This window comes from Grammomys surdaster, unplaced genomic scaffold (genome assembly GCF_004785775.1).
Source record: "Grammomys surdaster isolate TR1022 unplaced genomic scaffold, NIH_TR_1.0 125671, whole genome shotgun sequence".
In the NCBI taxonomy this organism is placed as follows: Eukaryota; Metazoa; Chordata; class Mammalia; order Rodentia; family Muridae; genus Grammomys; species Grammomys surdaster.
Window position 1 is genome coordinate 1,561,770 of NW_021620508.1, and position 27,915 is coordinate 1,589,684.

The 27,915-nt window shown below is 50.0% G+C and overlaps 1 protein-coding gene across 3 annotated transcripts in view; it reads left to right on the plus strand.

The window, feature by feature from the left end:
- Positions 1-27,915, plus strand: part of Sipa1l3 (signal induced proliferation associated 1 like 3) — a 204,655-nt gene that overhangs the window by 42,833 nt on the left and 133,907 nt on the right. Inside the window, exon 1 of one of the 3 annotated variants that reach the window (XM_028787589.1) lies at positions 16,825-17,149. The exons of the other annotated variants lie outside the window; for them this stretch is intronic. The gene's annotated coding sequence lies outside the window, so the exon portion shown is untranslated. Of the gene's footprint in view, positions 1-16,824; positions 17,150-27,915 lie in introns of those variants that run through there. 3 annotated transcript variants of the gene reach the window in all.

Consider the following 27,915-nt stretch of genomic DNA (forward strand, 5'->3'; position numbering starts at 1 on the left):
TAACCTTTTGAGGCATACGATAGATAGTTCCCTGTACATCTGTCTGTGCACCATATATGGTTAAAGGCATGTACCACCATACTGTCTTCCTCCTTCTTTAAAAGTCAAGGGATCACTGTGGGTCCCAGGCTGGCTTGGAATTTGAATCCTCTTGTCTCAGACTTCCCCAGTGCTGGGATGACAGATATTCACTGCTGTATCTGACTGCTATGGACTCTGACATTTTCAATTCATAAAACAGTCAATATTACAAAAAAAAACCCAATTGTCTATTGAGATTTAGGTTTTTTAATGCGAAGGTGAATTTGAGATATAGTACAGCCAAATCCATCCAGTAAGTACCATAATTTCTAAATAGCAAAAGGCATAAATGTCATCTTGGGATGTGGTATAACATATGGTGTTAATACTTGTAGTTTCTGTGGGTGACACATTTACAGATGTTGGGAAACTCTGTGCCGTAATTAAAGGAAATGCTGGATTTCATTAGAGGCTAGTGAAAGATAGAAGGGTGGCTTCACCGTCCTCATTAGTATACCCCTTGAATTCTACCGTGTTTTATAGGACTTGACCCAAAATCTATACACTCCCCTCTCATAGGTCTGAACTTAGTCACATGGTCGTCACATCTAGCTGTAAGGAAGGGGTGTGTGTGTGTGTGTGTGTGTGTGTAAGAGAGAAAGGGGGGGATCTTCATTCGAGCCAGCTGTTTTCCTGACTACAGTGTAGGAGTTCAGTTATTAAGGGAAGGTGTGGGTAGTAAGACAAGGCTGAGCCAGTACTTCACCCATGCAGCCGTTTTCTCTCCCAGGCTCAGAACATTTCTTGTCAGTGATGAGCACCTTCGAAAGGGTTCAGGCTTATTTTCTGAGGCCGTGTGGTGTGCGGGAAGTGTCTGGAATCAATAGAGTGCTTGGTGTGGGAGCTGCCCCCATGATGTCTGAGAACTGGGCCTGCCTAAGGGAACGGCATATGCTCGCTGCCCATACAGTGTTCACACCAGAGCAAGCGCCCGCTTATCAAGTGGAATGGCTGGACATCTGGTCTGTTTCTGTTGTTTGCCCTTTAATGAGGGACAAAGGGGTCAGGCACTTAACTTGAATTTATCTGTATAAAGTATACATTGTAGCTACATCATGAAGCCACATTCCCTGAGCCTTTTTCCAGCACAGTAAGACATGTGTTGGCTTCTCGGATGACTGGGTGGAGATGGTATGTTGGAACTCTTGCTTCTAAGTGTTGAAACCCACCTTTAGCAGAGGAGGGACTCATTTCCTGGCTTGAGAACATCAGCCATAAGAGTGGGCAGTCAGAGCCTCCGGGTAGCACACAACAAGGTGTGAACGGCAGGACGGCCTCTTTGTCTTGGTTGTGGAGGCAGAAAGGCTGTGGTGAGCGCAGTAATGATACAGGGCTGGTTTTTATTGAGCACTTGCTGTGTGTTTGGCTTTCAGGTGACTTGTTTTTCACCAGCCTAGTGAGATGAATCTACCTACACCTCCATTTCCTGGCACACAAGACTAATGGACTTGTCTGTGCCTCAAGTGTATGGTCATTAGCTCCTGGGACAGGTGGGCTTCCACTGAGAGGCTTTGAAGCCCTTGTCCCTCGTGGATGGCACTGCCCCAGGGTGAAGGCAAACCGCCTAAGCAAATAGCTTTACCTTCTGCACAGAGTAGGCTGTGTTTGTTTCTTTTATCTCCCTGGTACTTATGTAAGTTTATCTTACATTTTGGTGTGTGTGTGTGTGTGTGTGTGTACACATGTGTGTGCAGTGGAGGTCACAGGACACCGTTCAGGAGTCAGTTCTCTTCTTCCACCATGTGGGCCCTGGGGACTGAGCTCAGATTGTCAGGCTTGGCAGCAGGAGCGTGTAAACCATTTTCCCGACCTCTGTTTTTTGAGTCAGGGTCTCCCGTAACACACTGGCCTCGAACTCTTGTGTAGCTCAGGCTGGAGTTGGATTCCTGATTCTCTTGTCAGCCATGTGCCATAACTAGCCTTTTCTTTTTTAAAGTTTATTTACTTTTATGTGTATGAATGTTTTGCCTACATGCGTGTATATGTACCACATGCATGTGTATGTACCATGTGTGTGCCTGGTGCCCTTGGAGGGCAGAAGAGATTCCCACAGCACTGCTATTACAGATAGTTGTGAACCACCATGTGGGTGCTGGCAACTGAACCCCGTCCTCTGTAAGAGCAGCAAGTGATCGTGGCCACTGAGCCATCTCTGTTACCCCCACCCTTGAATGCTTTTATTTATTTTGTGTGAGCAGCCATATGTGCCCTGTGGCACACCTGTGGATGGCAGAAGAAAACTTGCAGGAGGCAGTTCTTTCCTTCCACCATGTAGGTCCTGAGTATCAAACCCAGGTTATCGGGCTTGGCAGTGCACCTCTTTTCCTGATGAGCCATCTCACTAGCTCTGAGGTCTTTATTTTTTATTTTTTTATTCTTTTTTTTTTTTTTCTTGAGACAGGGTTTCTCTGTGTAGCCCTGGCTGTCCTGGAACTCACTCTGTAGACCAGGCTGGCCTCAAACTCAGAAATCTACCTGCCTCTGCCTCCCAAGTGCTGGGACTAAAGGCGTGCGCCACCACTGCCTGGCGAGGTCTTTATTTTTAGTAATGGCTTTTGCATTTTTGAGTTCATGCCAGCCTAGACTACCTGCTGCTCTCTTTCTAGCACCTCTAGTGTATCTTTCCCCTCTGCTTACAGAGCCAGTGGCTCTGGTTGATGCCCCTGGATTCTAGGTCAGCCTTTCACCCTGGTTTTAGGTTTTAGGAATCAGTATTTTGTTGCCCTACTTTTAAACATTAAAATGTAAAGGGGATGTTGACCGGGGCTGTTGTTTGATTGTCTTGTGTGAATCTCTGCATGCAGTCACCAACACTGTAAAAAAGACCGGGGGGTGGGGGGTACGTTGCCTCACCGACCAGCACATACAGCACATCTCAGGGGCTGTGCCTGACCTCCCAGACACGGAGACATCATTAAGCCAGTGACTTCCCTCCTGAAGCCGAGTCTAGAGAAAGAGGCAGGAAACACATACGTCCTAAACCCAACTGTCTTAGTCAAAGTTGTATTGCTTTAAAGAGATACTTTGATCACAGCAACTCTTATAAAATAAAGCATTTAACTAGGGCTTACTAAACATTCAGAAGTTTAGTCCCTTATCGTCATGGTGGGAAGCATGGTGGCACACAGACAGACATGGTACTAGAGAGGTAGCTGAGAGTTCTACATCTGGACCAGAAGGCAGCAGGAAGAGCAAGTGAGCCTCATTTGAAACCTCAAAGCCCAGCCCCTCCTCCCCCCACCCCCATCCTTCCTCCAACAAGGCCACACTTCTTTATAGTGCCTCTCCCTGATGACCAACCATCCAAATCTGTGAGCCTCTGGGGCCATTCCTATTCAAAGCACCATTAGAGCCATGAGGCATACCACGAAGAAGGGAACACTCGGGGAGCCAGGACTGGTGTGGAGGACTGGTGCTGTGTAGACCCCAGTTGCGGGGCGAGGGGAGGGGGGAGAGGGAGGACATGACAGACGACCTGGGACACATGTTTGCTGTGAGGCTTAGAGCTGAATGGTAGCAGAGATAGAGCGGGGTACCCCTGGGCCACTTGGGAAGGCCCAGACGCTGTAGTAGTAGGACCCACTTCAGTGTACTCAGAACACTGCTGGACAGAAAGGCTTCTGTACCTTTCAGCAAGTCATGGTGCCGTTGATGCTCAGTTTCCTCCTCTGTTATTTGAATTGCACTGCTCGTTACATCACTGAATGTGATAAAGATCCAGGGTAGGACAAGGCTCTAAGGATTCATTGACATTTGTGGCATAGAAAAAGAGCTAGGGCCAGAATCTAAACTGAGCTGTTGACAGTACTGTCAAACACGGGGACTTGGAGACGGAAACCCTGGGATTGTGGGAGGACTCGTGCAGGATTGTCAGAGCGAGTGGTTTTGATTTTGCAGTGAGCCAAGGTGACAGTCCGAGTTTAGGACCTGGATGGTCAAGGGTGCTAAATGACCTATAATGCTTGTGATGAGTCCAATAACAAAAGTCTGGTAACGAGGGCTAGCCTCAAACTCTACCCCGGCTCTCCCTCCTGCTCTGTGTCCTGCGGGATTTTTCCCCCCTAGGGTAGGAAGATGACTAAAGGCTCTCAAAGCGTCTCTAGAACCTTCAGGTACCACAGTGTCAGCTGGTCTGTACAAAGTGTGAGGCCAAGTAAGTGACGTGTTCATCTGTCCAGCAGGGTACATAAGGTGCAGACGACAGAGTAGACAGGGTGAAGCAGAGCTGGATGGGTATCTCCGGTGGGTGTTCAGGTGCACCATTTCACTCCTGTGCCAGGGAGTGGCGGTGGCGGGAACTCCACAGCTAGCCTCGTGGCTGCGGCCACCAGCCGCCTCCTGCCTCCTGCCCTTTTTGTACATGATTTGAGAGCAATGAGGGTGCCGTGAGGACGAATTAAGTTGGTTTTTAAGTTGAGTTTAGAACAGTACCAAGTACAGAACATGAGGCTAAATAAGTATTAGCTGCCATTATTTTTATTTTGTTGCTTATGTGATTTTTTTTGTTTGTGAAGGTTTTGTTTGTTTGTTTGTTTGTTTTTTTAGACAACTTGAAATTGCAATTCTTGAGCAAGAACTGATTGGCTCAGTTTAGATAAATGTGTCCGTGAACCCTGTGATTGGCAGTCCCCAACCTGTTCCTGACTTTTTGTTGCTGTGATAAAACACTATGACCAATATCAATGTGGTGGAGGGTAAGGCTTCTCTGGTGTACACTTCTTCACCACAGTTCATTATTGAGGTAAGTCAGGGCAGGAACTCTAGGCAAGAGCTTGAAGCAGAAACCGTAGGGGAGCGCTGCTCTTGGCTCACTCTGGCTGACTCATATGACGCAGGCCTATCTGCCTAGGGATGGTGCTGCCCATAGTGGGCCGAGCCCTTCTGCATTAATAATCAAGGCAAGCTCTCATAGGCATGCCTACAAACCAACAATTACCCAGTTGAGCCTTTTCCCAGGTTATTCTAGGCTGTGTCAAGCTGACAGTTAATACTGACTGAGACACCACTTCACCTCTGAGCTAGGAGAAATGGGACAGAAGAGTGGGCAGATGTGATCAGGAGTTGGGACGAGTGTCCTACATGTTCAGTACTTTGACTCAACATGTGATGGTTAGTTTTCCACCCTGACCATGGCTTGTACTTAGAGGGACAACAATTTCCTAGGCCTCTTCTTCACTGCGCTCCCAGTCATGGAGAAGCTGCTGGGAAGTGCGGGGCTGGAAGAGGCCAAGTACTGAGAACAGTTCCTGATCCTGGTCAGTAAATACTTGTTACAGGACAAACACTCAGGGAATGGAGATCCTGGTGGGAATATACAGCAAGAGCAGGCACCTGAAAAGAAACAGTTTTATCCCAGATGGTGGCAGCACACGCCTTTAATCCCAGTACTCAGGAGGCAGAGGCAGGCAGATCTCTGAGTTCAAGGCCAGCCAGGGCTACACAGAAAAACCCAGTCTACAAAACCAAACCAAACCAACAAAAAGAAGAAAAGAAAGAAACCTAGTTTGCAGCTCCAGCATCAGGGCAAGGTAAGGTAAGGTCATATTCTGGTGCCCCATGGGCATTTAATAAATGAGACTGCGTGATCTCGCAGATGCACAGTCTTATAGTCCACCCATTGTGACAGTTAAGGGACCCCATGTTGGGGAACCACGCCCTGTTGACTGGGATGTTGAGATGTGACCACGAGGTGCATCTCTGGGCAGTGTGGACGCTGACGCAGGAGGCCTTCCTCAGTCACAAGCAGCTGGTGAGGACGGGGCCTCAGCCTTGGGAACACTCAGTAGAGCTTCCTTCATAGGAAAGAATATTGTAACTTTCTGATCCTTGCTACTGTGCAGAGCCATGAACCCAGAGTCTCCAGCAGCCCAGGAGGCCTAGCGCATGGGGCTTGGGGAGTTGTGAAGCAGCATGCTTGCCGAGTGCCCAGCAAATGCAGAGACCCATTAGGAACGTGTCTCTGATCTCCTGTACCAAAGCCTGGGCTCTTCTTCTCTTTAGTATTTTCATAATAACAGTTTTATTTAGCCCTGGATTATGCTTAGTGGAACAGAAGGTACTTAGGATCTTTGATGCCCTGGGTCCAATGCCTAGCAGCAACAACAACAAAAAGAAAAAGAAATTAAAACCATTATTTTAGCTAATTTGCTCAGAATTCAAAAATACAGAGTTGGTTTCCTTTCCATATATAATAGACTTTGTATAGCAGTGGCCTCTGTGAGCTGTTTGTATTTTCTTTGTGCGCTTGTGTTTAACCTGGACCCACATGCGCTGGGCAGGGCTGTGCCTTTTCAATTTCATTTCGAGACTGGAGCTGAGTTGCCCAGTTAGGCTTTGAACCTGAGATCCTCCTGCCCCAGCCTCTGATTAGCTCAAACGACAGGCCTGCACACCAGGCCCCGCTTGTGTCCTGCCCCGAGTGGATGTGAGCATGTATATAAACATGGTAGGTATACCCCGGACTATAGAGTAGAGCTATGGGCTGGATTTGGCCCACTGCCTATTATCATATGACCTGGTAACTAAGAATAGGCTCTACGTGGTTTTGTTTTTGTTTTTACTAGAAGAAGAAAAAATCAGGTCTCATGACATGTCAGATTATGGTTTCAGTGTCATAAAGTTTATGGGACCCAGCCATGTTGTCTGGTTACTTATTATCTGTGGCTACTTTTAGAGTCATTGCAAGACAGTATGTCCCCAAGCTTTCAGTCTTTTCTCTCTGGCCCTCCCTCCTTTTCTTCAGCCTGTACCCCTCAGAGAGGACTGGCCCTCCGCACTTCCTGTCTGCTGTGCGCCTTTCTCCCTGCCTTCTGCCCTCAGGCGGAGCCCAGCTGCAAGCTGTGGGCAGCCCAGGGGTGTGGCCACAGCCCAGGGGTGTGGCCGCAGGTGGGTCTGCTGATTTCTTCACTTACACACTCTGAGCACTGCTGGGGCACCAGCTGCTGGGCAGGCCCCTGGCTGGCAGCCAGCACAGGTTCCAGCCTGCCCGCAAGAATCCACGGGCCTAGTGGGGGAGGTTGACATTGTCTCTGTTTATTCAGATCTGCACGCATCGGCTTCTCTGACCTGCTTGCTCCCCGTCACCCCTGCCTTGTTTTTAATTTTGTGATACTCAAGAGAAAAGATAGATTAGGCACTCACATCCGTCAAAATCAGTTCTGTGAATGAGCGTATACAGACACCCCAGCAAGAGGGCTCTGCTCCCCTTTCCCCGCCTGTCTGGCCCCTCCACCCCTTTCGCTCTGTAACTAGGAGCAGATAGGCAGGTCTGTTTTGGTATGTCCTTCTTTCTGTTACAAAAGCCAGCCTATTCAACATCCTGTTGGTACTTGGGTTTTACACTCAAAGTGCATCCATCTTAGAGCTCCCTGTGACTTCCGGCTCGTACTGAAGGGTGGGTAGGCTTTTATTTGCTGGAGGAAGAACATGCTTGCATGAACAGCATGTGCAGGCAGCAAGGCTTACGGTCAAAGAATGCACATGGCCTTGATTCTGAGAGCACCTAGGTACGGCGGTGTTCTGCTGTTTCCTTCCGTGTCCTGTTTTTTTTTCTGTGGCCAAGTATACATGGCCTTCATTGTAGGTGAGCAAGGGAAGGCCAGGACTGTCCTGGAGAGCCTGTTCATAATTAACAGTGTAAGAATTTCTCCTGCAAGCTGTTCCTACTAGGTGTGATCTGGTGTCTGGAGGATTGCAGGCTTATGCTCCTGTGACCCTGGTCCTGTCTCATCACCCAACACAGGCCAGATCCCATCACCTCTCGTCTTTCTGTGGGCATTGTTTCAGTGGCAGCCGCAGGGTGGTCTGTGCGCGGTTAGCCACAGTCAGTACCCAGGATGAGATAGCAGTGGATTGGGCTTTCACAGACCAAAGTTGGACACCTACCTTTTTGTTGTTTAATCAAAGCTCATGACCCACAGCTTTGACGAGGGAGCTGGCAGGGCGGCACACACTTTTTACCCCGTCCCTGGGGAGATGCTGACTCTGAAATCAGCCTGAACCCCCCAGTGAGACTGTGTCTCAAACAAAATTCCGAGAAACCTAAATAAACAGTTCTTGATTCTGGAGCCTGACTACCTAGCCTCTGACACTCCCCTGATGAGTCCTGCACTAGGCGGGCTACTTGCTCTGTGCTCGGCTCTGGCCACGTGTAAGTGAAGGTGGTCATAGGACCTGCCTCTTGCTCCTGAGTTCAGGATGAAGTAAGCTAACACTTGGGAGGCTCTGAAATGGGCACACCGCATGTTGTGACATTAGCGGATGCCAGCTGTTATTATAATTACTATGATTTCACACACTCTGCCTTCTGTCTGGAGCTCCGCAGAGCCAAAGGCTCGGGGACCTGGTGGCAGCAATGGCATTTTCAGGAAGTGGTGCCCATCATTAGCAATGACACTTCACCTTTCCTGAAGGACACAGTCCTGCAAGTGGTTTTCTGTCAAGGTAACTGGAGCAGAGGACTCTGCGTCAAACCTGCTAGACTTGACTGTGAGTCACTGGCTAGATAAGCCGCATGACCACCCTTAACTCTAAGGAGGGCCTCGAATGAAGAGTTTTCCCAGCTCTCTGCCCCTGTAGACTCTAGATAACAGTCTTAGGTGTGTCTAGCAGATCGTTAGCAAGCACATGAATCTGCTTCCCAGTGCATATAGCCATCAGCAGGAGCCTTGTTTGGCGCTTTGTTCGGCGTCCTGATCCATTTGCAGAAGTTGCCCATGGCCTGTGCTGAAGTACCTGGCCTCCAGTCTGGAGAGCTGAAAGGAAGCCTGTGAGGGACACAGTTGTTCTAGAGCCTCGTGAGCTACGTGTCTGTCCAATCAGGGAAACAATTAAATCTTCTAGATCAAAGACTGGTCCTGGGAACTGGGCCTGGAGCAATGTAGGGGAAGGAAGCTGCAAGACTGGTTTCTTTTCTTGGGGGCAAGTCTGTTTACTTTCTGTCTGATTACCCCATGGACAATCCCACTGGCCCTCAGAGGTCTCCTACTCAACCCTTGTCTCTGGCTAGACTCCTCTGCTGGAGGTGATTGGTCCCCTTAAACCTGAGGATAGGGGAGAGGCACCTGGGGTCGGGGTTGGGGAGCTGTCCATGGTGCTAGAGGTGGCTGCCAGGAGGGGAAAGGGTATTTATTAAGCCCATCATGGGTAAGCGCTCAGGGCTGCCAAGTCACTTGCCCAAGGTCACGTAGCAAGTTTGCAGCTATGTGTTCAGCCTTGGTTAACATTTTCTCTTAGCAGCTGCACAGGCCATGTGTTTTTTGGGTCCCTTTATCCCGAAATGTCCTCCTTCAGATCCTCCTTCTGAAGCCTGTGTGTCACAGCTTACAGCACTCCTGGGTAATGTTGCTGTACATGAGGCTGTAGAGCAGGGAGGTACAGAAGGTATGGAGCCTCGGGCCGGGAAGTCTGCATTGCCACCATGACCACAGTTCTCCAGAAGAGGGGAATAGGTGTCAGGTAGGCAAGGACATCATCACTCTGGCGTCTTCTGGCTGGCTCTTCTGGAGATGACCTTGTGGGCTTATGTAGCCCTTCGCTTATTCCTTCTTGGCATCGAGGCTTGTCTGTGGTGCATACCACAGTGGTCTAGCCTGCTCTCCTTATGACAGCTCCAGCCAGGCTGAATGGAAATGGCCTTTGCGTTTGTCGGTGCTGTATACTCGGTGAGGAGGGCTCTGAGATCTGTCCCCTTAGCTCAGTTCAGTAGGTTTGGCAAAGTGCAGGCCCGAAGAAGTGACTCATGAGGCTCAGTTAACAGCTAAATAGCACTTGCTTGCAGTATCTTTTGGCAGGTGCCAAATAAGGATTGAGATGCAAAGAAGGGTAGTTATTAAACGCTTACACCCTGGAGCCATTGCCTGGGGTTCAGGTCTGGCTCTGGCTCTTGACCTCCGGCAAAGGACTGAAACTCTCAGGATACCTCACTGCGCTCAGCGGCGGTGGGCGGGGTTATAATAGGACTACACTGGTAGTCGGAACAGGTGCAGTGTGAGAGTTAGCCTCTGTGATTAGGTGCTGCACAGTCCTGTAAACAGATGACCGGAAGTTCAGTTTCATGGGAGATGATTCTCAGTCCAAAAGCCCGAGAACAGTGATTCCGCACAGAATGAGCTGCTTGGCACCGCCCTGGACCCAAAAGTCCAACCCCAATCAGAACTTGTTAAACACACACGGTTCAAGTCGGAATGTTTGGAATGGTGAGAAACTCTGTGTTCTTTGTTGAAGAAGCTTGGAGAAAGATGGCCTGGCAGGTCTCCAGGGGACACCGAGTCTTTGTGCCTGAGCCCTGTGCAGGTGGGCAGAGCTGCATGGTCATGGAAGGGCGTGGTCCTTATTAAGTGTACCCTGGCTGAGTGAGCCTTGTCTAAGCTCAGGTGCATCCCGGCATCATCAGTGGGCTTTGAGCTGGTGCCGCAGAGCCGTTCCTGCCATTCCTGCTGCCCCTCACATTGCTGTGGACTCTGACAGATGTGGTCCTCCCATGTCTCCTGAGCAGGCACCTCCAGCAAACTAGAACAGCTTGTCGTGCAAGCCTCAAGGAGAGAGCAGCTGCTAGAAGCAGAGGTGCAGGAGTTCTTTCAGCAAATATTTACAGGCCTTTTCTATTTATGTGTTTTGAGATACGTTCTCACTATATTGCCCAGGCTATCCCAAAACTCCTGGTCCCCTGCCCCAGCCTCTTGTGTGCTGGAATTACAGGTATGCACCATCACACCCAGTTCATTTATAGGGTTCCCAGTCTGTGCCAAGCACTGATGTACCCAGTCACATAGACAACCAGATTTACAAATGGGGACACTAGAAATAAATGGTGGTGGCTTTGTTGTTGTTGTGTGCTTGTTTGTTTTGTTTTCTAAGAGGTTTGTTTCCTCTGTATAGCCCTGACTGTCCTAGAACTTACTCTGTTGTCTAGACTGGCCTTGAACTCAGAGATCCTCTTTGCCTCTGCCTCCCTGAGTGCTGGAATTAAAGCCATGTGCCACCACACCAGGGGAGATAAGTGTGTTTGTCAGTGGTAGCGCTATTAAGGCACACAACCAGGTTTGGGCACAGTGTCGCATGCCCATGATCCCCAGCACTTGAGAGGGTGAGGTATTGGGATCATGGCTTCCCGGCCATCTTGAGTTACATGATGAGTTTTAGGCTAGACTAGGCAACTTAACAAGACCCTGTCTCCGGGTAGGTAGGTAGGTAGGTAGAGCAGATAAATCAGTAGCTGTGTAGCTCAGTGTTAAAGTGCTTCCTTAGCATGCAGTGTATGGGGTTTATATACTCTCTAGGACACGAATGAGAAGGGAGGTGGGGTGGGGGAGGGGCAATGACACCGACTAAACAAGGCACGACACTGGACCGCAACCTAGACCTCCTGATTGTCAAGTGTGCAGTACTGATAGTTTACAGTACAGAAGCAGAGAAGAGATTGTCAGAGGGTGGCACCCAGTCCGAGAGAGGAGGAGCCAGCCGTGCAGAGGGAGGAAGGGAATGCTTGGCAGAGAGCAGCACAGCACAGGACAGACAAGCTTATCAGAATGAGCTTGGTTGTGGGAAAGAGCAGACACGGCATGGGCCTCCAGTTGGTCAAATTAGGTGAAAACATGGTGGCGCCTGCCTTTAATTCCAGCACGTGGATTAAAGCAACAGGATAATCTCCAGGTTTGAGGCCATCTTGGGCTACACAGTGAGACCTTTTCTTAGATAGATAGATAGATAGATAGACAGATAGATAGATAGATAGATTGATTGATTGATAGGAAGGAGAGAGAAGAAAAGAAAAGAAGAAAAGAAGAGAAAAGAGGGAGATTCATGCTTCCAAAGCCTGTATTGCCTTCAGACCTAGAGGTGTCTGAAGGCAAAACCTGGGGGCTCCTGACTCTGGCCTTGTGGCCGTGTGCGGGGAGAGGTTCAGTTTCTCACTCTCACTAGCCTTCAGAGGGCCCTCTCCCAGGAGTCACACCACAGGGAAGACCAGTTCTTGTTAGCAGGCTGTTACTTTCCAGCCAAGAATGTGGTTGTTTTCACCCTGAAGGTGGGCCAGTCAATGGAGCATAGCCCACTTTCTCCATCCCAGCAAGCTGCTCGGCCTTACTCTGCTTGGTGGTAGTGTAAAGATCTTAGTGGGGAAGCAGCGGCCGAGTCAGCAGAGCCTGGAGGAGTCAGACCACGGTTTCAGCCCTGGCCTCACTGGGCACTGCCTCACGACTTTGGCCGAGTGGCCTCTGCACCTAGCCTTGGCTTTTCATCTGCGGACTGGGCCCACCATTCCATGCTTAGAAACACAGACCGGGCCTGTCATAGACAGATACTGTGTTCCGTTGTAAGTCACAATGAGACGGGTTTCTTTCTTCTAGTTTCTTGTCAACAGCTAAGTCACGTGGAATTGATCCTCAGCTCCCCACACCAGCTCTGCTTCAGTCTGGGAACTTGGCATCTGTCTGGGCGCTTGCTTCAGTTGCCAGAAAGCAGCCCTGCTTCTGGGGGGCAGGTTACTCGATGCCAGGAAGCTAATCACTGGCAAGATATTTGTTGACAGAGATGGGGACTGAGTGGGGCCTCCGCAGTGGGGACTGCCTGCTTCTCTTCCTCCACCCTGGCGGGTGGCCGCTTGCTGGAGCAAGTTAGGTAGAGACCGCTGAAACCTGGACCTAGCCTGTTTCCGCTTGCTCGTCACTCTGGCCTGTGTTCGGGACCTGAGGCCTGGACAGGATTTTTTTTTTTTTTTCAAAGCTTCCTACAACTTTAGGCTTTCTAGTGGCCTGAGAGTTACCCGAGGACTTTGTTGCAGTACAGGCTTTAGTTAATGAGGGTTGAGGAGGGACAGCTCTGAGAATCTAGAGGTCTGACGTTTATGTAGAACCTTGGGCAAAAATCTGCATTTTCTTTCATCTTCTGGTTATTAGAACTTCACAGACAGAACCATGATTTCAGCCTTAGTACTGTAGGTCTTTGGGGTCAGATTCCTGGTTATGAGAATATGACCCTATGCACTGTGGGATGGTTAGAGCACCCTGGTCTCCATTTACTGGGTGCCAGTTACAAGTTCCCCCCACTTCCGTAGAGGCCATCAGAAATGTCTCTAATGGTGCCCTGGAATAGGGGTGGCAAAGCATTCTCTAATGAGAACCAGAGGGCTCATGCCTTCAAAGTTCACTGTACCCAGGACCTCCCAGGCCAGCTGGACACTCAAAGCGATGTCCCTGTACCCTCAGTCTCAGCTACTTGGCTCTAGGGAGTCTCCTGGTAGCTTCCTGATGGGTCCTTTGTTCCCTGTGTTAGTGAGTGTAGCCTAGTCAAGCAATAGGAGAAGTATCGGACATTGTGCTGGGTATTCATACTGGGAGAGTAGGAAGCGGTGTGAGCTCACCTGAGATAGCCCTTTAATAATAGCATTCTAGGCGTGATGTAGCTTCTCTTCTAGCCACTGTCACCCACTTTTCCATGTTATCTCCCTATCTTTCTCTTCTACAAGTTCCGCCCCTCTAAGTCTCCCCTGCTCTGTGGAACAGGGCCTCACTGTGTCTGTAGAGCCACCCCTAACAGCCTATGCTCCCTCCACACAGCCAGGAGTGTCTGAGCCCCTGAGTTAGATCATGTCCCTCTCCTGGTCAGAAACCTGTGGTTGGCTCACTGTCTTCACTGCCCTTTGCATGCACCCTCCCCTTATGTCCACCCCCTGGGCGGTCTTATCTTCTTTCCTATCCTGCACAGGCAGCTTGGCTCTTTGGGGCTGTGTGCTGGCTTGCTCCCATCCACGACCCTGCTGTCAGATGGCTTCTTGTCCATCTCTTTCCTCCTCCCTGGGTCTGTGTAAAGACGGCGCCTCTAGTGAGGCCTCTGTTAGCCTAGCCGTGATCCCAGATAAAAGCTGAGTTTGCTCTCTCCCCTCCTCAGAGGTCTTCGCCTTTAGACAGAGACTAACTATATCTTTACCTGTAGCTGCTCTTTGTGTTCGCTGAAAGTTAAAAGGTAGGAAGGAGGGTGGGCCTTGATCATTGATATCCATTGTGTCTGCCCCCTGAAGTCCTCTCCAGTCCCCCCCCCAACCCCCCAAATGGACCTTGCTTAAGCTCAGACTAGAAAGCTGGTGTTCAGGGAGGATGCGTCTCAGCCTGAGGTCTCCCCTGGAATTGGGGCATTCCATCTCATGGAATTTAGACATGACACCTTGCACTGCTGGTTCAGAGATGACATGTCCACACTGGGCCTGGAGCCCGCACCTGGCCAGTGGGATTGCTGGAGCGTTCCTGAGACAGCCCCTGTAGGAGGGACAGATGGGACTCACTGCTGTGTGAGTCGGTACAGCTCGGAAAGGCAACTGTGTGAGCCCCACTCCCGTCCTTGGCCTTCATATGGCCTGGTAGTGTCTGAAGAGTCACGGGTTGGCCTGGTGATGTCAGAAGAGCCATGGGTTGGCCTAGGGCTCTCAAAGGTAGACCCAAGGAGACAGCGTCTTTGGTATGCCTTTGCCAGGATTCCAAGGAATGTCAGCTTGTGCTTCTGAGCCACCGTCGATGGATTTCCAAGTCATTTCAGACCCGTGGCTTACCCTGTGAAGGGGGGAGGGGCAGTTGTCTGGGGTGCAGATGGAAAGCCAGAGGCCCAGCTGTGGCAAGTGTTATTGCTAACCACCCAGGCACTTCATCCATTCACTCTTTACCAAGCATCTGTCTGTGTGGGGCGGGGACAACTCTTGGGTGTCAGAGAGGAAGGCAGCAGCTGGGAGGAGAGAGTTGGCATCCCTGGGTATGCATTATACTGGTCTGCCTGCTGTGGGAACCCAGGGCTTTGCCTCTGTGGGATCCTCTTCCTGGCCACAATGGAGGTGAATAAACTCCCAAACAGCTGGATAATCACCAGTGGATGCTACTGTCATTGCTGCTCAGCAGGATGACAAGAGTCCTATCCTAACTCCAGGTGGATATGGCCTGTGTGTCAGCATGCCAGCATGCTGCTTCTTGAAGACTTGCAGCTAGCTGCTGGGAGATTTGGGCATCTTAAAGGACCAGTAGACTCCTGTCATAGAGTGTAACTGCTCCGTTGGGCTGTTAGAACTCACAGTAGCCAATACTGGTTCTGATTTAATCCCTATAACAATTCTACTGACCTTGCTATGATTAACCCCTTTTCCAGAAGAGGAAACTGAGGCACAGAGAGGAGAAAGAACTTGTCTAGTGACCCACAGCTAGTAAATGACAAAACTGAGATTTGAACATGGGCCATCTGGATCAAAAGAGTGTGTGTGTGTGTGTGTGTCTTGGGGTGTTTCATGTAGCCCATGCTGGTCTGAAACTGGCTATGTAAGGATGGCCTTGATGAACAAGGCTTCCCTCCCTGAGTTCTAAGGATCCCTGAGATCTGTACCTCTGAAGAGTAAAAGTCGGGGCTTTACGAAGCTCAGGCAAGAACCCCAATTGAGCTACACCCCAAGTCTCCACTCTGTGGCTACAGGACAGTTGGGCAAAGCCATGCCAGTCAGTCAGTCTGGGGACAGAGGAAGGCCCTATCCTACTGGCATAGGATCCTAGGAAGGTTCAGATTCTAAGGCCAGAGAAACAGTTCTGCTCACCCCCAAGGATAAAGCTCTCACTGGTCAGTTGTTGCCACTGGGAAGCCCTGACCTGGATCCTGAGTGTGTCCAGTGGCCCATGTAGAATGGTGGTCTCTGGGACGGGGCACCTGCTCTCTAGTTTGCTCGATAGACTTGAAAGAGACTTCTGAGGCTCTGTTGCAGAAGTGACCCTCTGTCACTCCTTAGCTTTGGAGAACAATCTCTCAGTATCTCCCTAGGGACAGGATACAGAAGAGGGGCTTTTGGTGAACCTGGGTTTGGGCTGCTGGAGCCTGCCAGTTGGTAGCTTTGGAGTTACAAGCCAGGCAACAATATTCTGGCTCCATGTGTGCTGGAGCTGTGGCCGTGTATGGGTGACTTCACTACCCTGAGCCTCGGGCTCTTCATTTTTAAAGACTTCATTAGGTTGTTTGGGTGGGAGCAGGGAGCAGGCAGTCTGAGGTCAGCCCAGAGCTTAATACTCAGCACTCAGTGCCTGGAAAGGTTGTGTTGCAGAGGTAGCATCACCAAGTGGGTAAGGGCAGAGCCTCTGGAACCACCACTCTCAGCCCTGGGGCCTCGCTTGGGTGAGTGGCATTTACCTTTAGGGCTGTATTTCCTCATCCCTAAGCCAGAAAAGTAATGTCCCTACCCATGAAGATTCTGTGAGCACCGTGTGAGTGAGTCAGAGAAGCATGAGCCATCGGATCTAACCACCGCTTCAGAGCGTGGGCCCCAAGCCCAGCAGCAGTCAGCAAGGAGACAGTGGGCACAGAGCAGTGTTAGGAGCTGGGTAGCTTTAGAAAGCGCCATCTTAGTTAGCTGTGAGAGAGAGCAATGTGGGTCCACTACAGAAACTTCCTTCTCTCCAGAAAGTTGGCCTTTGAGGACTAAATAAGGTGATTTGGAAGGAGGAAGCTGGGCAGAAAAGGGAGGCTTCCCCAAGCCGGCTCCTCCACAGGGTAATCGGAGGTGGCGTTTGAGTAAACACTCCGTGCTTTAATAGCCACAGGTTTATTTTCATCCGTAACAGGAAAAGAATGTCAACAGTGTAGCAAAGCCTCGTTGGGCTCTGGGTGGGGCTGCTGTTGGGTTTGAAGCCGAAAATAAAGCAAGGCTAGTTAGAACTAAGTGTGAAAGTAAGTACGGGCACCGGGGGCTGAGCAGGGCTGAGCACCGGCCACAGGAAGGACGGGCCTGGGCCGTGGAGGAGGGGGAAGTGCGGGTCGGCTAGGTCCAACCCTCTGCTTTTAAGTTCTGCAAAAGCCGCTCGCTCTGGAGGCTGCAGACCCTCCTTGCACCTCCTCCTTGGTTCTCAAGTGCCACCAAAGGCCTGATGACAGCCACTCAGAGTGGAGCCACATCCCGGCAGCTGCAGTTCCTCCAGGAGAGGCACTGGGGGCTGATGAAGTGGACGGTGTCTGCTGCCAGCACCCTTTGCCAGTACAGTGGTCTGGAAGCGAGGCCTTGGGCAGCTGCTTGTGAAAGCTAAGAACTAGCCGGGGTGGAGTGTATGTCAGTGCGGTAAGTGCTTCCTGGCTGGATGGTGGTGAGTCTTCACTCTGTGAGGCTGTCTCCCTGGGACACCTCGGGCTGCAGGTCACAGGATACCTGGTGAATCCCGGCCAAGTGGTAGAGATGGCTTACTGTCATTTCAAACAGCCTGGAGAAGACAAACCTAACTGTCAATGCAGGGCCTCCTCAGCTCCTCCATGGCTGTCTTCAACATCCCGAGCAGAAGGAAATCTGAGTCCAGACACCTGTGGCCCTAGCTGAGCTTTTTACATCTCTCTCTGTCCATAAAGGAGTCAGTAGCTGCCCCTAGCTACAGTAGGGGTCGTGGAAGTGTACATAATGTCCAGTGTGAGACAAATAGAGAGGCTGGGAATGGCCTTCAGCCGCACAGGCAGCTAGCTGTCTGTTATGGCTGCTGTTTCCGCCGCAGAATCAAGGATTACAGGTGTCTTAGCTATTCATCTATTGCTGTGAAGAGATACCTCAACAAACGCAGCTTATGCAAGAGGACATTTAAATAGGGATTTACTTTACACTTTCAGTGGGTGAGTCCATGACTCTCACGGTGGGGACACGGCAACAGGCAGGCACAGAATTGGAGAGGAAGCTGAGAGCTCACATGTTGGGACAACCACTATGAGGCATAGAGACAGAGCTAACTGGAAAAGGTACAGGCTTTTCAAACTTCAAAGCCCTGTCACACACCTCCTCCAACAAAGCCACACCTCCTAATCCTTCCCAAACAAATCCACCAGTAGGGAACCAAACATTCAGATTCAGGGGGCCATTCTCATTTAAGTCACCTCAGGAAAGAAGAGAAAAGGGCTTGCCAGGATCCAAAGTGCTTAGAGCGCCCAGAGAAGATGGAACCCATAGGTTTTTGCCTGCAAAGCCTGTATCCTGTATCCTGTATCCTGTAGATACCATTTCCCCAGCAGGGCCCAGACACCCAGATGGCCGGAGCCCAGGCTGGTGAGTCTGAGTCGTGTGTGGAGCAGTGAGAGAGAGGTGGATTCTGCCTGGGCCAGCTGGGAGAGCTGAGAGGAGTGCTGGCCGGTCTCTGAAGCAAAGCCTGAGCTCCGCCAGGTTCGTGGGAAAGTGGATTGGGACAGTGTGGGCTGGGAGCCAGTCAGGGCGCTTGGGGATTGCCTTTTCTTATATAGTCAGGAAGTCTGGAGGAGTAGAGCTCCTGTGGGCTCGGGTGGGTGTGTCCATTCCATGTCACAGGTCCCCCACACTTTTCACAGGCTCTCTTCCAACCATGTTGCCCTCAGTGCACCAACAAGCAGGATCCAGGCACAGAGCCCCGTAATTGTTACCTTAGTGGAAAGAGGATTTATAGTTTCCAGACACTTAAGTTTGGGGTGATTGAAAGTTGTTGAGATTGCACCCTATGACTCTATGACTGAGCCCCACCCCGCCCCTGTTTATGTTAATGGGGAACAGCGCGGAGCTTTGGGGTAGTTATGATCTGATTGTCAGGCCTCACTTGGCATTGTGCCAGCACCTGCTGCAGGTCAAGCCCAGGCTCAGGTGTGGAAGAGCTGGGTAACCCTGGGCACTGCCAGCACATGGTCGACTTCAGAGGACTTTCTCTGATGGGTAGAGGCGCAGAAGATCTGAGTCAGGACAGCTCAGAGCCTGCTAAGCTTTCTTTGGATTTGCATTGCAAAGAGGTCTTCCAGAAAGGCAAGGATAGCTCTATCACCAGGGTGCCCTGCTACCCTGCTCTGGGGTCTGTCAGGCCCGGGTCTGTGTGCTTGTTCATACTCATTGTGATGGAGAACAGCACCAGCCTCACACCACAGCCACAAGGACAGTGCCCACAGTGTACCTGTGCCCCACCTCCCCGCCAACCCTCTCCCTTCTCCCCCTGGCCTACCCTTCTGTTGTCTTATGTTTTGAAGGAGTGGCTGTGTAGCCTACAGTGGCCTCAGGCTTGCCGCAGTTCTCTGGCTCCAGCTATTCCGGTACTGGGGCTCCAGGCGCATGCCACCACACCCAGTCGGAAACACCCGTATTCCTCAGAGTTGCAAACTGGAGTGCATAACTTTGGAGCAACGTGGTGTCTGGGACTTGCCTTAATAAGCATTTCAGGCCAGTCATGGTGGCGCACTCCTTTAATCCCAGCACTCAGAAGGCAGAGGCGGGCGGATCTCCAGGAGTGTGAGGCCAGCCTGGTCTACAGGGTGAGTTCCAAGACAGCCAGGGCTACACAGAGAAATCATGTCTAAAACAGTATTTCAGTATGAGGAGAAACTGAAGCATATGTCACAGTCTTGACAGCTGTTTAGTTGGGGTTTGAGTACATGGGTATTTATTATACCTTTTCTTAATTCTTTGGAATGTTAACAAAACAGGAGGGAGAGAGACAGACAGACAGACAGAGAAGCAGAAAGAGACAGAGGAAGACACTGAATGAGAATGTGTGGTTGTGAGAAGTTATACAGAAGTAGTTTGGGCTGTCATTGTCAGGCACCGTCCTGTCTATGACAGTGTGGACCTACCTGTGATTCCATGGGCTACGACTCTTTGGCTCAGCATTTGGTATGATCTTAGTTTTCCCGCCAAAGTTTTCATTTCTCGTCTCTTCCTGATTGGGAGGTGAGACAGAACTCCCCAGTGGTTAATTTCCAGGATTCTTCTCACTGGTAGGTCTGATTTCCCAGTGAGCCCGGGGAAGCCACAGTCTGCTTTCCCGGAAGGATCTGTGTGACGTGGCAAGAACAGCTGACAGAGCCTCTGGGTGGGCTTGACCAGGCCCCTGCCTCTGTCACGCTCTGAACACACACGAGCAGTCCTCAGTGTCTGTACACTCATAGCCATCGGCCTCTCCTTAGTCTCCTGGGCAAGGATTAGTGGCTGTGAGCCACCCAGCTCCCATCCTCTGCCTTCTCTTCTCCCACATGCTGTGGAAGGTAGCCGAGGCCCAGTCCCATCTGGTACTGGGTGTGTCCCAGGCAGCAGAGAGTGACCCACCCAGGATCTGCCCTTTGGTCTGTGCAGTAAGGTCATCGCTTAGGAATTTTTCCCCAGCAGCCTGCAGAAGACCCACATGTGCCTGTGGTCAGCTGCAGCTTCCGGCCGTCTCACTTTTGCTGAATTCCAGCAATCTCTCATTTCCTTTAGGAAACAAAATGAGTTGCAGAGAAGGATGAATAGTCGTGATGCAACTCTTGGCAACCTGGCCCTGAAGCTTGTCACTGATGTCCTAACTGCAGGGTCATCTGCATTGTAGAGCAGGGGAAAGAGAGAACACGGGGCCAGGTATCCTGGGTCCAAGTCCCTACATCACCACTTAACTGTCATGTGACATTAGGAAAGTCACTAGATCTCTTTGTGCCTCAGTCTTTGTCCATAAAATGATAGCCACGCTCACCTCCTGAGATGATAACGGCTAATGAAATATCCATTGTGAAGTTTTAAACTTCACCTCTTTTAAGCCAGACTCGGTGGCTCACGGAGGTTTAGTATTCTGGAGGCTGATATAGGAAGGAGAGGTATCTCGAGTTCAGGGCCTTCCTGAGCTATTTACTCTGGACATTCTAGGACAGCCTGTGCTACAAAGACTCTATCTCTAGAACAGAAGATGCACCTCAATCCCATCCCCAGAATAAAGAAAAGAAGCAGCCTCGACTCTACAAAAAAAAAAAGTTGCACAATTAGCATAGTCCGTCACAAGTATTGTATCTGACTGGTTGTGTGCATTTAGCCTGTACTAGGAGCTAGGATGGACGCAGAGACTCTGGGAAAGGAAGCTTCCTCCTCCTCCAGAGTCTCCCATTTGGAGAAATAGGTTTAATATCTGTCACCATTTAAAGACATAAACACATAATTTTGATTTTTCCCCCCAGCATGTTTTCATCATGTGTTCAAATGCTATTTTTCACTTATTTAAAATCTCCTGGGAAAGCCTGAGTGAAAGACTTTCTAAGAGAGCGTGTCTGCTGCTTCCTCAGGGGAAAGACTGCAAGGCAGTGAGCTACTGTCTTTACAGTGCTTGCCTTCAGTGGGAGGTTATGAGTACACTTCTGTCTTCTCAGACTTCTGGAGATGCATATGGGATGTACATTCACACCACTGTGCAGGCATGCTTGCACAGGCTGACCTCAAACTTGGGGTAACCAAGGGTGACCTCGGACTTCTGCCCTTCCTGCCTCCACCTCTTAGGTTCTGGAATCTTCGCAGGTGTGTGTCTCACTGAAACTTTGTGTTGTTTTGAGGTCTGTCTCTGTTGCCCAGGCTGGCCCTGAACTCCCTCGGGCCTCAGCCTCCTGAGTGTGAGGCTAGAGGCATGAACCACTGTGCCCAGCAGGAGACCTGTTTGAAAAGTCAAGAAACAGGTTGAGAAGATGGCTGGGTTGATAAAGTTCTTGTCACACATGAAGGTCTAACTTCAGGTTCTCAACATGTATGTAAATTGCTCAGTGACATCCCTGGTTCCCCCATGCTGGTGCTCACTGGCTGGCTCCAGGTTCAGCAAGAGACCTTGTCTCAAAACGTCAGGTGGTCAGTGATTGAGGATGACATGACAAGGTTGTCATCTGTCCTGCACTTGCACACACACACACACACACACACACACACGCACTAGTACACACAGTAAAAGGCAGGTGTGCTGTGGCATGTGAAGTGGTTAGTGACAGTTTCACCGAGTATAACTCAGTTTCCTGTCCAGTGTCCTCCAGGGTCTGTTTCTTACTGCCTCTCACCAGGTATATAAAACTGTCACTCAGAAGTCCCTTATATAAAAGATCACCCCATGGCATACACCCTTGTTCTTAATAGGGCAGAGCTCTAGAATTGGGTGTGTGAGATATACCTATTTGACGTTTTAGTGATTTAATTATTATTGTGATAAAATAACGTCAATTTTGCCACCTTAAGTATAGTTTGATCATGAATATTCTACAACATACGTTTGTGTATAAGCATGTGTGTATATATTTATATGCATACATATTTATTCATACAAAGCTGTTCCCCATAAATATGTATAAACTATAAAGTAACGTAGCACTCAAGAATATAATTTTCAGATACTATATCCCATTGTTTCACTTGCCCCTTGACTGTATTGAATAAGCAGCATGACCGTATGCTGAGTCTCTGCTTGACTTCTTTCTTTTTCGTTTTGATTGTTTTGAGATGACTCCAGATTCTCTGTGTAGCAAAGATGCCCTTGATGCCCCTGCCTTCTGTGCCACTGCATCCAGTTCCCCACTTTTATCTCTGGGGTTAGTTACATGCACAGCAGTGGGACTGCTGGATTGATTTAGTTCCCCAGTTAATTTTATGGGGAGACTGCCACCCCGTTCTCGCAGTGCTGCCAGCAGGGGACAGGGAATCAGCCTTTCCAGTTGTTCGTTGAGATGATGTCTAGCTATGAAGACAAGGCTGGCCTGGAGCTCACCCAAGATCTGCCCCTCCTGAGACTGCTCCTCCTGAGAGCTGTGATTCAGGTGTGCACCACCGTGTCCTGCAGTCGCAGCCGTCTTACAGACAGTGCGGGCACCTCCCACTTGGTTTGCATGGTTACTCAAGTCCTTTGTGGGGAGGAATTCTCATCCAGCAGCATGGCTGCTCTGGCAAGGGATCACATCCAGAGACCTTCCAGATCTGTGTGATCTGGCTGGGATACAGACACACCCTTAGTACACACCCTTAATCCCAAACCATGTAGGTTAGGTAAGGTTAGTTTGTAGAAGAAAACAGCCATGTTTGAAAGTGAGGGTCTAAACGAGGCTCAGTCAAAGTGTCAAATCAGAGAAAGACTTGACAGAATGAGTCAGAGAGAGGATATGCCCAACTCTGACGAGAACAGCATAAGAAAGAGTGTTTAAGAGAATGCAGGGAGAGAGAGTCAGTTGGGAGTCAATGCAGTGTGCACAGTGCAGTTCAGTGGAGTTGGGTTTGTGAGCTCATGCAGTTCAGTGCAGGTCAGGAGAGACAGCTGAAGCCGGAGAAGAAGGAGCCAGAAGATTAGAACAAATTGCCAGAGTTAGTTGGGGGCCAAGCAGAGCAATTCAGTGAGAAGCTGAGAGAAGCCAGTTTGAATCAGTCAGCCGGGAGAGGAGTTTGAGCCAGAACAGCTGAATTGAACCAGTGAACCAGAGTTCAGAAGGAGATAGAAAGGGTGAGCTTAGTTAGCAGTAAGTAAGCCTCTGAGACAACAATCACATCCGTCGAATAAAAGATACTTTTATACTTTTGTCCATATTTCAGTTGTGTTGCTTATTTTTGTTGTTGAGTTTTATATGCATTTTATGTATTCTGAGTATTAACCTCTTTTTAAAAAGTGTTACTCAATCTTGGTCAGAGGACAGTTTTGTAGGGCTGGTTCTTTCCTCCACCTTATGTGAGTTCCAGAAATCGAACTCAGGCTGCCAGGTTTACATGGCAGGAACCGTCACCCACTGAGCCCTCTTGCGGGCCCTAACCTCTTACCAGATAGGTGATTTGTAAATACTTTCTCCCATCCTGTGGCAGCTTTTCCACCCTGTTGAATAGTGTCTTTTAATACACAAAAGTTTGCCTTTCAAATAGGTTGGGTCTTGTTTGTTTGTTAATTGTTGCCGTCTGTGCTTTGGTATTGTAACTGGGAATTGCTACCTGGTTCAGAGCCTCGAAGCCATTCCCTGTGTCTTCTAAGGCTTCTGTGGGTTCAGCTCTCACACCGGAGTCTAGGATGCATTCTGAGTTACGTTTCGCATCTAGTGTAGGATAAGGGTTCACCTTCATTCTGGGGGTCCAGGTTTCCGTTTCTCCCTGAAGGCACTTGTTGATAAGAAAGTGACATGGTGGTGGCCTTCACCTCTGTAGCAAGCATTCTGTTCCCTGCCGTGCTCATTCTCCGTTTAGAATGAGTTGGTGACACGAATATCAGTAAACTAGAGCAAGACAGCTCCTTTTTGGCTGGACACTTCTTCCAGGTCAGGACTGATAAGCAAGGCAGACAGTCTGGAGGAAAATACCAGAAACATGCAGCCGTCTGCATAAGTGTTCAGACAATGAGTAGGTTTTTTGAACTGTAGAACAAGAGGCTCACAGAGGCTGCCCAAGGAAGTGTAGCATTAGTATCAAAGTCCGGGTGCAAACAGGAAGAAGGAATGCTTCATCCATCTCTCAATAAATAAGCCTCTCCCCTGAACGCTTGCAGCTGTGGTCAGGGATCTCCAGATGGGCGTTGCCATGGAAGCATCCTCCACCTCTCACTTCCTTTATTTGCGAGTTTCCCGTGCTAGTGCCAGTTCCCAGCTGTAAATACAGACGTGGCGGGGTCCCTTTTTCCTGCTGCCCTGTAGCTGCTGAAGGGCGGATGTGGCTAGAATCCAGCCCGAGGCAGTTGTAGAACCCGCCGTGTTGTCACAGTTTCTCTCCCGTCACAGCATGCTGTCTTTTGTCTCCTCTCAGACCAGCAAACCTCAGCTGAGTCCCGCTTGTGTCCGATGGAGACATGAGCTCATGAGACCTTCCTCTACCACCCGACTCCTGGGGGAGCCAATGGCTGGCTTTTTATTCAGACCCCCCCACCAAGGCTGATTTGTCACCCTTCTGGCGGAAACTGGGCTCACTGTTCTTGGCCATGGAGAAGAAAGGGCTCTCTGACCTAAACAAAGGAACTGCCACCAAGATGAGGGAGGTCCGTGGCTCCCTGCTCCCTGGGACTGAAACTGTGTAGCTCCCTCTCGGTGTTGTAGAATAATTCTGCTCTGCCAACCAGCGTGGTCCAGGGTCTTCACACAAGACGGCTGTGGAGGCTGCCCATCTCACGCGCCCACCATGATCTGTGCTAAAACATTGTGTGGCACACACATGACCGAGCTCAAGTGTGCTCAGGCATCTTTAATTTTTAATCCTTTTACCAATTTGACCAAGTGTTTACAATTTCCCTGTTTTACAGCTGGGGAAGCTGCAGCAGGGGGTTAGCTAAGTTGTTGGCCAGATTTCCCCCACAGCAGCCGTTTAGGCAAAAGGAAGGGATTAACCAGAGGATGCTAATGTGTCTCAGAGATCCAAAGCTGGGCCTCGGAAAGGTCTATGGACCAGGTAGTTCACTGGTTGCAAATAACAAGTAGCAACCGGACCTGGCACAAATTGGTGGCGGTTAGGGTGGGCTTACTTTCCCACAAACCCCAGAGGCAGAGGCAGTGTCTGTGGTGGTTAGTCAGGAGGGTGGGACCTACTTCATATCTGTGCCGTCATAGGCTCAGAGGGACCAGTTGATTTCAGCATCCCCTTCCACCTTGGCCTCCCCGAGGCTGGAGGTCAAGCTGCCAGCAGTAATTGGAGTTGTATGACCCTGTCCTAAGAGAGAGAAGGTTAGTTATCTTTCAGCCATGATGCAGAGCTGCAGAGCTCCTCTCTGATGGGATGTGTTGGTAGTATGACTTTCCTAGAAACAATCCCAGTAACTGGAGGGGTGGGACTGTGAAAATAGAGCAACCACTCCCGTCCTGAACCCAGACTCTGGGGCACACTCTCCCACCCCCAAAATGCCTTGGAATCAGAATGTGAATGTGCTCCTGGGGTGCTCTTCCTCATGGAGCCCTCCCCACCTCTATGTCTGTTACTCGCTCTTTCACCTTGGAAGGCTTTCTTCCTGCCTCTCCTGGCACTGCCCACAAGATGCCCAGCTGCATGCCTTCCACCAGCCTTCCACAGAGTCATTCTCAGATGGTACCCAGAATAACCTGAGGAACAGAGGTGTCTCTCTGTGGACTGCCCAGGGCCAGAGTGAGCTCTAGTGATAGGCCTGGCTGAAATGAATGCTTCCCATTGAGAGCCTGGTCCCTGACTTCTCCTGTATGTAGGCTTGCCTACTCTGTTCTCTTCATAGGTCCCATGAACTGGGATCCTGTAAGCAGTACTCTGAAGGACAGAGGCTGGGTCGCACTTGTTGACTGCAGTCACCCTACAGCTTTGTTTCACAGCTACTCTGTTCCAGGCTGAGAGTACGCCATTCATTTCCCAGATTCCAGAAGCAGCCTCTTGCGGGCAGGTGGCTGCCTGCGCCCATCCTAGCATAGAGCTGGAGGTCTCTCTGCACCCTGCCCTCTGACTTCCTGACCCTCTGATGTCCTATGGAAGACTCTTACTTTCTGTTCCTGGGCCACTTTTTTTTCCCATGTGTCCTCCCTCCCTTAGTCCTCAGACCAGGCTAATGCCAACCCACCCTGCACATCCCCCCCACACCTCACTCCAAAAGGCCTGCTCCTCCCTCCCCTGGCAGCCCAGCCTCTTCTCTGAGCTATGAAACCTGCACAGTCAGGGCCTCAACCCTGTAATATCAGTTCCATAAAGGCAGGGGCCAAGCCTCTTTGGTGAATGGCGTAACTCTTCCGTGAAATAATGTGCCTTACTTTTACTTACTTTGAAACGTGGACATGGGAAGAACTGACATGATCACAAAGATTGAATACCCCTTTAAAAGTGGTTTTTTGCCAGGCAGTAGTGGCGCACGCCTTTAATCCCAGCACTTGGGAGGCAGAGGCAGGCGGATTTCTGAGTTCGAGGCCAGCCTGGTCTACAGAGTGAGTTCCAGGACAGCCAGGGCTACACAGATAAACCCTGTCTCGAAAAAAACAAACAAACAAAAAAAAAGTGGTTTGTTTATTGTGGTACCTGGGTTGAATGCAGAGCCTTGAGCATGCCAGGTAAAGCTGACCACTGAGCTGTATCTGAGCCCCCAAGGTCAAGGATTTTTTTACAGAGAGCGTGAGGCCAGAAGTATTACAGATTTTGGAATGTCTGTCTGCATATACGTGAGCTGTCTTCTGAGTGGAAACCAAGTGCAAACACCGAATTCACTTCTGTTTGAAATATCTCTTTATCCAAATAACCCTGAAGTCGCTTTATGTATCATTATAAGCACGCCAGTTTTGACTTCGACTTCAGGTCAGGCATTGGATTGTCCACATGTGTCTTCTCAGCACTTTTTTGGGTTTGGAGAATTTTTGGATTAGGGGTGATCTTGTCACTTACAGTCACATAATAAAAACATTTAGCTCTATGAATTTCCTTTTCCTTTGCTTGCTTTTTATGTTTCTCAGCCTTAGGGTTGCAACCCTTTGGGGATCGAATGATGCTTTCACAGGGGTTGCCTAAGACCATGGGGGAAACAGAGACACTTAAATTATGATTCATAACAGCAGCAAAATTACAGTTAAGAGGTAGCAATGAAAATAACTTTATGGCTAGGGATCACCACAGCAGGAGGAGCTGTAGTAAAGGGTCACAACGTTAGAAGGGTTGAGAACCACTGCTTTAAAGTGAGTGTGTGTGTGTGTGTCTGTGTGTGTGAGCGCGAGTGCGTGCGCGCGCACTAACGCAAGCAACCTGAGTGTGGTGTCCAAGGACACCACAAGAAGGCCTCAGGTCCCTTGAGGCTGGGTTTCAGGTGGTTGGGAGTGGCCTGATGTGGGTGCTGGGAACTCAGTGCTCTGAGGAACCCCCGTGCTGTCCCTCCCGCTCCTGTTCCTGTTCTTCTGGGTCAGTGCCTTGCACTGACTCAGACACAGGGTGGCCTCAGATCTGTACGGATCCCTCCTAAGTGCTGGGATTCTGGCCACCTTCTGGTTTTACGTCATTATTCCTACCCCTGTCGCCATGTCTATCGTGTGAATGGACACATGTGGCAACCAAAGGACAGCTTTGTGGAGTCAGTTCCATTGTTTTACATGGCGTCTGGAGATCAAACTCAGGTCACTAGGCTTAGGTGGCAAGCACCCTTAGCTGCTGTGCCATCTTGCCGGGCCATAGTTACCTTGGGAATG